At 44.0% G+C, this 10,311-nt stretch overlaps 1 long non-coding RNA gene across 1 annotated transcript; it reads right to left on the bottom strand.

Annotated features, from left to right (window-relative positions):
* Positions 1-1,221: 1,221 nt before the first annotated feature.
* Positions 1,222-7,217, bottom strand: LOC309700133. Its single transcript, XR_014274594.1, has 2 exons — positions 6,396-7,217; positions 1,222-4,786 (listed from the first exon to the last, which is right to left on the bottom strand). It is a non-coding gene; the product is annotated as an uncharacterized lncRNA (long non-coding RNA).
* Between the last annotated feature and the right edge of the window lie 3,094 nt (positions 7,218-10,311).

Here is a 10,311-nt window from a genome sequence, read left to right on the forward strand (position 1 = left end):
TTGGCTATTTGAAATTAAGTAAGCGTAATAGCCCTGCACTTTTATTGGATGGCATTACCTTCTAAGGTGTTCCTGTCATTTTAACCTGTTTCCCCTGAAGCAGGAGTGCAAATCAAAGCCTGAGCCTGAATGTTTATCTACTCAGTGTGTAACGCCGTAATGTGGCCCACGCTTCAGAACCAGCCTCACTGTATGGCAGATATGAGGCGGAAACAGTCATGCGTTACATTACCCCTGTCCACTGTCGCAAGCTTCTGTTACAGAGCAATCTATAAGTACTTAGCTGCTAAGGAAATTAGCCGCTCCATCGGCTAGAGAATGAAGAAATCATTGCAGAGTCCGGTATGCTCCTGTGCGCCTGTGTAATTGTATTTCTAACAAATGTGCTTGCAAAGTAGGGGGCTCCAGACCTTTTTCTACTTCCATCTCCTCCTCCTCCTCCTCCTCCTTCCTCTTAACTAAAACCCCCTTAACATGCGAGCGCAAGCTAGCCGTGCACCGGGGCCGTGCCAGCGCACCGCAGCCAACCTCATTACCATTTGATTATGCGAAATCAGCAGAGAGGAGCGAGAGAATCAAAGCTAACCGCTGGAGATGAGTGAGTTGTACAGTAAGTGTCCCTGCCCCACAGGATTGGTCGGGAGAAAGATTAGAGGACTTGCTCCCTGAGACTCACAGAGATCAAATTCTCTCCGTTTGCCTCCCTCTTGGGTGTCAAAAATGAGTTTCGGTGATGAGACACGATGTCAAGGTCTATCCTGGAGTTGCTGTTGGGGATGTGAGAAGAGCAGGGGTTTTTTTTTTTGTTTTTTTTTGAGTAAGCTTGGAAAAATAAGGAAGATCCTTGCTAGGATAGGCATACAGAATTCTGGGACCCTGGCAGAGAGGAGTGGGTTAAAACACCATCATTTATATTCAAGGACAGCTGCAGCCTAAGAGTGGGTGAAAAATTGACGCGGGGGCTTTACCTCGTCTCATCCTCACGTTTTTGTTCAGGCTGAAAAGATGCCTCTGTGCCCGCCGTTGCGGTCCCCGGCAGAGGCTGAAATGATGTTTAGGGGACTGAATACAGAGGTGACAAAAAGGGCGACAAAAAAATGACAGGGCGGTGTGCATGTATTCATACACAAATAGGAGCACAAACACTGTTGGGTCTAAACTCAGACCCCGCTGTATCCAGGACTTATTCCCATGAAAGAAAAGCAAGGCAACAGTGTTCGATCGATTTCTTGCGCAAGGGAGGCCTCTCGTCTGTGACCAGCACGTTGAAATGACCACGCTGGTGGCCTCCTCTCGCCGCCTTTTATTGACAAACTTCAAACAATAGTTTACAAAACACCTCCCCTTGCAACCCCCTTTGGTTACAAAGACAAGGCACTGTATGTAAGTGTGTGTGTGTGGGTGTTATGTGTGTGTGTGTGTGTGTGTGTGTGTGTGTGTGTGTGTGTTTGTGTTTGATCAAAGGGTCATAAAACCTAAAAGCAGGAACAACATCCTTGGTCATAAAGAGGGTAGTCTTCCCCCACACCCAATGTATGGTTTACCAAAGATAACACAGTGAAACCATACAAAGGGTAGGAAGCTCTACCAAACATCAAACAGATCTTCAAGTTAGGATGTATCTACAATAAAACCTCCCCCAGCACAGAGTGGCTGGAGAGGTGGTCAGGATCAAAGGAATGGCTTTGATCCTACTGCTTAAACTAAGACTGTACAAATTTAAGAAACACAATGGCAACATTCAACAATTAGACTTAACATTTCCCTCCTTTTTGTCATTGTTCTTAAATTTCAACTTATGCACCCTTTGTTTAGACAGTGTCAGTGTAGATTTCATTCATGCACAGTAAACTACATCCTATACATAAGCAAATCAGTATCAACAGTTCAAAAACAGGAATTAATATCTTCAAAAGAAGATGCCACCAAGGACCAGACAGTAACCAAGCTATCCAGCCTTGTGGCGGATCTACTCCTGTCGTGCAATTCATTATGTATTTCTTCAAGTAAACAACTGAATGTCAAAGGTCAAACAAGAAGAATCATCATTCTCAAAAATCATATGTCACTACAATCCAACTGTATACAGACATAGGTATTTAAACGCATCAGTTGACTTTATTGTTTGTCCATGTGGCTCTCAGCTAACTTCAAAGCTGCAGCCTGGTCAACACCCTTCTTTATGACTCCTATCAACCCCCCAAATCTTCTCACTGTAGGCATCCTGTGGGGGTTAGAGTCAACTTGTGAATTATCTGCATTTACAACTCTTCTCCTGTCCTGTTGTCACCACAGAAAAAGCTTTGTAAAGGAAATTGGATCCAGCTGTTTTGATCTTCTTGGCTCAAAACCTCAAGTGTTCATGATGTAAATGTAGACAAAAGGCTTCTCTGTTTACATCCTTCTTGCAGAAGACAAAAGAATAAGTGATGTTACCATGTTCCATGGTTAATCTCCAACTTGGGCTAATCCATTGTCCTTCGTACACATAGGCAATTGGCCTGTTTCCAGTTCGTTTAACTGTATAATGTCCTGCAACAAGTCATATTCTTTGAGTCAGACGAGCAGGTCTGTCTCACCAGAGCAGTTCACCTTCCCAGCTACTGGTGAATCAACCTTCCATTCAGGTTATGAGGAATTGGAAAGTTGAAAAGTTGGCAGTGTTCCTGGATGTGTTGCTAAAGCAACCAAACAAACTGTCTCGCTCCAAGTGATGCTATCCGGTTGTGTTCTTAAACTGCCACCAGTAGTTGGTTGAAAACCCATGCGGGTACTGGGTGTGATTTGCTCTGTCCCAATGCGCTCCTGTCATCCCACTCAGGGTCCACAGGCACAAGAAGATGCACAGCACATTCCCAGCCATTCTGATGAGTACCTGTGGCTCAGTTGGTTTCTTCACCGGATTGAGACGAGGGGCCCTGGAGGCTTTCCCCCCCTTTGTTCCCGGTCTTCCTGCCACTTACTCCGAGCTGGCCTGGATGTGTGTCACCTTCTTGCAGTGCGCTTGATGTATCCAAGTGTTCCTTCCAGCAATCTTCACTGCTGTGGTCGTCGTCAGCAGCATCCGATATGGACCTTCCCACCATGGACTGGACCAGCACTTCCTCTCCATGGCCTTATCATCATCCAATCTCCAGACTTCAGGCTCTGCTCCTGCGAAGAAACAGAATCATCTGGCAGATCATTTGTTCTCATGACTACTTTACTTTTAAACATTTTCAAGCATCTAATCTGCTAATATGCTCTCTCTTCTGCTTTTCTATCATCACTACAGAAGACTGGAACTCTAAATGCTCTAACATGTGTAATCTCAAAGAGTCAGACCATTCTCTGTTGGAGTAATCCTCATGTACTTATTCTATACAGTCTAACCATGTCCTGCCTGTCTTCCTAAATCTTAACTTTACTGTCTGCAAAAGTTTTTTTTTTAAAGTATTTAATAATCCTAGAGTGAGTATAACGACTGCTCATCTCCCTCCTGTTTGAGACATGGCATAGCCAATGGCTCAAAATAGCAGCAGTCTTATACAAATTATTAGGCAGTACTGGTTTATCACACAGATAAAAAAATCATCCTGCAAGCTTGCTCCCTCTGTAAGTCACAACTATTGTCCTGCAGTAGGTGAGTGGGCCTGCATGTCTGCTAATGCTGTACTGATAAAAGGTTAACACCATGTTTAACTAAAGCTGCCTCTTTTGCGATCTTATCTGCAAAAACTTCCCCTAATGCAACCGGATCTTTCCCTCACATGTGTGCTGCACATTTACAAACGGCAATTCCACTGGTTAATAACGCTGCATCCAGCAGAATTTGCAAGAGTTTGGTGTGTTCTGCAGGTTTCCCTGTAGAGGTTGTCACACCTCGTCTCACTCACTGCACTACAAAGAAATGTACAGTAGCAAATGTATACTACCTATCAGTGTATATTGTCTCTCTACAGCTTTACACGCTTCCGTTAAAGCTAGCATCTCTGCTGCTCAAGCAAACATGAAACATGCTAGTTGTCCTACATAGATAACTCTCTCTCACTGTCAGCTACAGTAAAACGTGTTCTAGTCTGTCCCTCTGCTGTTGTAAAACTCAAATCATCAACAAACCAAACCTTTCCCTCAACGAGTGGCACATCTATTAAGTCATCCCTCAGCTTACACGTCTTCTCCTCGCGCTCTCTACACTCATGAGAAGTGTCCTCCTCCGTTGGCAAAAAGGGTTTGACAGATTCAGAATTCTGCACCACTTTATGGTAATATGTGTGGTTGTGAGAGTAACAGTAACATTAAAGACAAGTGTCTTGTAGGTGACAGAAATGTAAGTTTAGTCTGCAATAGTAAACATCTACCTCGTGTGGAACTAACAATTGCAAAAGGTGAAATAAACTATTGAAACATTGTACAGCTTAAGCTGCTGCACATACTGATCTCACGCATGGAGGTAAAGCACGAGCAACTAGAGCTAATCTTTTAGGATAGTAAGTTACTGGCTTCACTTGTGGAAAAAGTGCTGTTAGTTATTTTACAGTCACCTGGCATTTGTGCTGTTCACAGAACCACAAGTCCATCGCTGGACCTCCTCTGCGCTGTCACTTTTTGGAGCTTGGCACGCTCCCTCAGGTTCCATTTTCCAACGCTGAAAGTCTCCTTGTGACAATCCTTTGGAAGCCCAGTAGCACAGCTCTCTGTGCTGAAGGTGATCTCCGATCCTCCTGAAGACTCCCTCCAGGCCTCAGCTTCCATCTTGTGGACGATCCTCTCAGTCTCTCCTTCTCATCATGGCACCTCACGACATCTACAAATTGAAAAAAATGACACTCCTCTATGATGCAACCATCTGTCCTCCTATAATATTCAGTCCACTAGTCTATGTATCACTTTCATCTTACTAGTGACTTGGACAAGATGACAAACAGAATCTCATGCTTAAGATGCTGTCTGGTCTCATGAGTATCATTGTATGTGTATATGCATGTAGGGTTAGTATGGTTAATGCATTTTCAGTATGTTTTTGTGTTCATCTCTCACCACACTTCCATTATTCTCATCACTGCTTAAAACAACACACATCTCTCTGTTTTTTTTCTTTAACTGTACTTTTCTCCAAAACAGAAAATAGCATTACAGCTGTTTCAGACTGAGAAACACCAAACACTCTTCGTGCTATCATTCATCCACACAACTATTTTATTTCTTTTTGTCCACTGGGCAGGTGACATGCAGAATCACGTCTGCCCCAGCTGGATACCTTTCACACACACCATGACGTCAGACACTCTCACACTCATGGAATTGATCAGGAGAAAAACTTTCTTCATCTTCACACTCTGTTACAGAAACACCATATGTTTTGTTTTTTTTTTTTGTTTTTTTTTTGTGTTGTGTCAGGGATGGATATGTAGTTGTAACGTTTGTGTTCACTAACTTTACTTTCTGTTTCCTACCCTGCCAAGTCTGTCTTGGACTCAATGCTGCTCCTAATATGCCTTTAATCTCTCCTCCACTTCTGCCTCTGCTCTCTCACGCTCTTCTCTGACTCTACTTTCTGCTAACATTCTTGCTCTTCCTAATGCTTTTCTATGGTGTTGTTCTAGAGTAGTTGCAGTGGATTGAGCTGTAGTTTCATCCTCAGGTTTCACAACTACTTCTTGCAATATTGCTCTTTTAACATTCTGTGCTTCTCTCCTCTTCTGAGCCTGCTCCAGCCACAACTTAGCAACTGCTAACTGCAATTCCTTCCTCTGCTTCGCTTTACCTGTTTTACCTGCTACACTTACAGCTATTCTTTCTACCAGCATTTTACACTGAACTTCCACTAATGTCCCTTCAAATCCACATTTCTTATACCAACAACCTACATACTGCGTGCTGCCTGGTAAAACTTTCTGCATAAATTTTACATCTCCTTCTAAGGCAGACTTACACATTTTATTCTCCATTACAAGACAACAATCAGCCACACTCACGCAGACCACGTCTGGCCCGCACACACACAACATAGGCCTATCGCTTGCGTCTGCACGCACAGCTAGCGCTCTCTGTTGAAAACTCTCAAACGCCCCATATGGCGGAGAATTCAACCTTCGGACACTCTCCAACGCCCCAAATGGCGGAGATTCCGGACTCTGAACCTAGGTTCTCTCCACGCCCCAAATGGCGGAGAACTCTCTACGCCCCAAACGGCGGAGAAGCCTGCGTCTCTCTCACGCGGCTAGCGCGCTCCCGGACTCACGTTTAACGCACAGCCCGTAGCCGCTCTCTATTGTTTTGGGTCCACGTGCGCTCTCGTGACCAGCGCTCCCCGGGACTCAAACGTTTCACGCAGAATCACGGTGACGCGTATCTAGGATCCCACATTCATTCACACGGTTATAGAGACGCTCTCTAAGGCCTTCTGTACTCACTGTTTGTTTACGTTCATGGGAAGAGTCTCTGGATCCCGTCAATCGTCATCCATCCCGAGGGGAGGTCAGGCTCAAACTTCCCGGCCTGGTGGCAAGCCAAAAACACCAGGGCTTTACGTCAATCATCCCAGACGTTGCGGTGGCGTCCTCTCCCTCTCCTCGGTGGATGCAATGTGTTAGGCTCCGGCTCCGAAGGACCAAAAAATGTTGGGTCTAAACTCAGACCCCGCTGTATCCAGGACTTATTCCCATGAAAGAAAAGCAAGGCAACAGTGTTCGATCGATTTCTTGCGCAAGGGAGGCCTCTCGTCTGTGACCAGCACGTTGAAATGACCACGCTGGTGGCCTCCTCTCGCCGCCTTTTATTGACAAACTTCAAACAATAGTTTACAAAACACCTCCCCTTGCAACCCCCTTTGGTTACAAAGACAAGGCACTGTATGTAAGTGTGTGTGTGTGGGTGTTATGTGTGTGTGTGTGTGTGTGTGTGTGTGTGTGTGTGTGTGTGTGTGTGTTTGTGTTTGATCAAAGGGTCATAAAACCTAAAAGCAGGAACAACATCCTTGGTCATAAAGAGGGTAGTCTTCCCCCACACCCAATGTATGGTTTACCAAAGATAACACAGTGAAACCATACAAAGGGTAGGAAGCTCTACCAAACATCAAACAGATCTTCAAGTTAGGATGTATCTACAATAAAACCTCCCCCAGCACAGAGTGGCTGGAGAGGTGGTCAGGATCAAAGGAATGGCTTTGATCCTACTGCTTAAACTAAGACTGTACAAATTTAAGAAACACAATGGCAACATTCAACAATTAGACTTAACAAACACAAGCAAAGATACACACACATTCATTCACAGACACACACACACTCACAGCAGCCATCAGTGCTGTGCAAGATAACAAGACCATACTGAGGATGACCGGAGGGGTGGGGAGACAGGAAAGGATGAGTGAAAGAGTAAGAAAGTGGTCACGCTCGGCTTACTTTTGCCATGTAGCTGCCCTATCTCCCTGCCGCACTGACCCTCTACACGACAAGCTCCACGTCTTATCAGCGCTTTCCTCGGTCCCTTGGTCTTTCTCCCCTGGCGCCGTGCGGGAACGTGATGCCGGAAAAACGCAAACGCCAGATATAGGTTGAGTCATAGAGCGGCACTATCAGCTTCGGACACGGACCCTGTTAGCCTGCAGTCATCAAGCAGTTCAAGGTGTGATTTAAAACCGCGGACTGTTCTTTCCCTCAGGCTTGTATAGAGAGACATATGTTCATAAAGCCCACACACACACTTCAGTATCCCTGAAGAAAACACATGCCCACTTCATTTATGAGCTTGCCTAAGTGCGGCCTTTAATTGAAGTGCTGCTGCAGGTAAAAAGTGCATTTATATGCATTTCTTTAGCCAAAAGCAACTGGCTGTAACACCTGCACACAAACAGAAATGCACACACTCACACATAATGGCAACAGTGGATATTGAAGGTGACAGGGGCCTTATCCGCTTAATCCAAATTTACATACACCACTTCCGTTTGGTATTCCATCAAAAGCACTGAACCCCCACCTTCCCCCATGCAAAAAACCCCCAACACTGGGCTTTGTGTCGAACTGATACAAACATGGTTTTGACCCGAGATCCAAAACTGCCAAAAACTAAATAAAAATGCAAAAACAGGAAAGAAAAAAATTACATTTTTCAGTAGATCTCAACAATAGCAAAAATGTGCAGGGTTGTGGGTTTAGGAAAAACAAACAAACAAAAAAAACCTTTTTGGTGTGTATTTTTATAGCTGTATCTTTGAGTTTAGCTAAATTTGTAGTTGTGTGTTTGTGATGGTGGTGTCCACAACCACACACCTGAAATTCAGTGATATTTATTCACATCTCACATTCATATAAATCAGACACAGATTTAAGGTTTTACCCTCCCTCCTCATTTTACAAAGTTACATAGCAAACAGTTGCTTTAATTAATGTGGATATTTTGTTTTCATATAAGTTATGCACTTTTGTCACTGATTTTTAGGTTACATTAATTTTTCTCTGTTTTCAGGAGTTACCTGTCTGCTGTTCCAGTCCTTCCTGGTTTAAACAAAAGAGGAGGCTGAGGGGTGGAGGTGGTTTAAATACAGAGGCCAACTAAATGGGCTTAACTCAATTTACGAGGCCAACCATATGGTTATTTTCCATCTTTGCCCTCAAAATGGTTTATTCAGCTAGTTTATCCTGGGTCCAGCTGTCTCTTATTGGAGTAGGTCTTGTTCAAATCTTGTTTCGCTAAGCAATTTTTTGTGTTGATTTTTGCTTAACTGACCTTTCATCTTTTACTTTCACGTGTATTTCTTGATATTAACTTTTTTTCAGTATAAGAAAACCCACATACTGAATTTTATACCTGTTATTAGAGCATTAAATATTTAGTTTTGCTATTTTAAAAAAAGGAAATGCTGTGTAAGCCTATTTTATATATTTAAATATGCCACCATTCATTGACATAATGAAACAACATAAGGATTGTAGCAAAATAGTCCATCCATCCTTTGGCTTTCTGACATTTATCATGTTGCGAGGCTGTCACGTGTCAACAATCTGTCCTGCGTCGTGGTTCCAGCGGTATCCGGTGAGCTCTCACTGGCCCTTGGAAATTTTAGGGGTGAAGGTGTTTGTCTTCAAGGTGAAAAGCTTCTGGCATGTTACCTCAGGGCAGCTAAAGGAAGTCAGCAGGCCAAATCCATCACTGCGGGATAAAGATTGTTGCTAAGGGCTGGGCTGGTTGGGTTGGGGTAAGAAATGGGGCTGGGGGAGCAGTCATCTTGTTGCCTTCCTCTCTGTCTGCCACTGGTGCATGGCCTTCCTTGTAGAGACCATGTCTGTGGTGCTTAGCAAGTCACATGACCTGGGTTTTCATTAGGCAGTGTCCACCACCAGCGGCGGCTCTGGACCCTGTTTACAGATCACCTCAGCTGTGATACCCATCTCATGACCAGCCGGCATCCGGCAACTGACTTAGAACTGGTGCGGACCAGGGGAGTCCCACTGTTTAATTAAAACAAAGCATTGCGAAGGCCCATGGTGGGTGTTGACACGATGTGATTTCTGCCCAGTTCCCTGAATGTCAGAATAGATGATAACCTCAATTGTACACATTGTCTGCATCTCATATATCCTCTTTGTGGCAAAACCGGAAAAAATTCTAAGTACAGGGAACCTCAGATTGAGATTCAAGAAGACCACACTGTGCAACACAGCTTGAATAAACCTGAGTGTAACATCAGATCTCATACATGTGGACTGTGCAAAAATACTGCTAATACTGATTTGTAGGCTACATGCAGGTGCACTTCCTCTGTTATTTCTTTCAGTTGGATGACCCATTTCGGTGGGGTCAAGGCAACGGCTGGAGTACACCTCACTCTGCATTCCTAGTAGTCGGTTAGTAGATGCGGGATAAGGCAGCAGTCACACTGTGAGATGATCGCTGTACATTTTTGATATTGTTAGAATTTGGTCCCAGGCTGTCTTTAAACCACCAGTTGTGGGATGTGTTGGTTGTTTCCCAGGGTTTTGAGTTCCTCTGAGTTTAATATCCTGGTTTATTATTTGGTATTTTCTGATTCATTTAATTGAGATTCCATGTTCTTACGTCTGTTGCCTGTTTGAGGTTTTAATTTTCCTTTACACTCCAGGACATTTAGTCTGTGGTCCGTATTGTATTTCACTTCCAGCTATTTTTAGTGTTTAATAACTTCTATCCCTCCGTTCGAGTCTTACCTCTGTAGCAGCTTCAGGTTTACTTCCTGCTTTATTTATTGCGTGTCTTGCTTTGTGTTTTACTTCTGCCTACAGCTATCTTGATTGTCAGCACACACTCATTTCTGTCCTGCGTCCACTTCCTCTGATTAGCCGTCTGTGT

This window comes from Aulonocara stuartgranti, assembly GCF_965226115.1.
Source record: "Aulonocara stuartgranti genome assembly, chromosome: 23".
NCBI lineage: Eukaryota > Metazoa > Chordata > Actinopteri > Cichliformes > Cichlidae > Aulonocara > Aulonocara stuartgranti.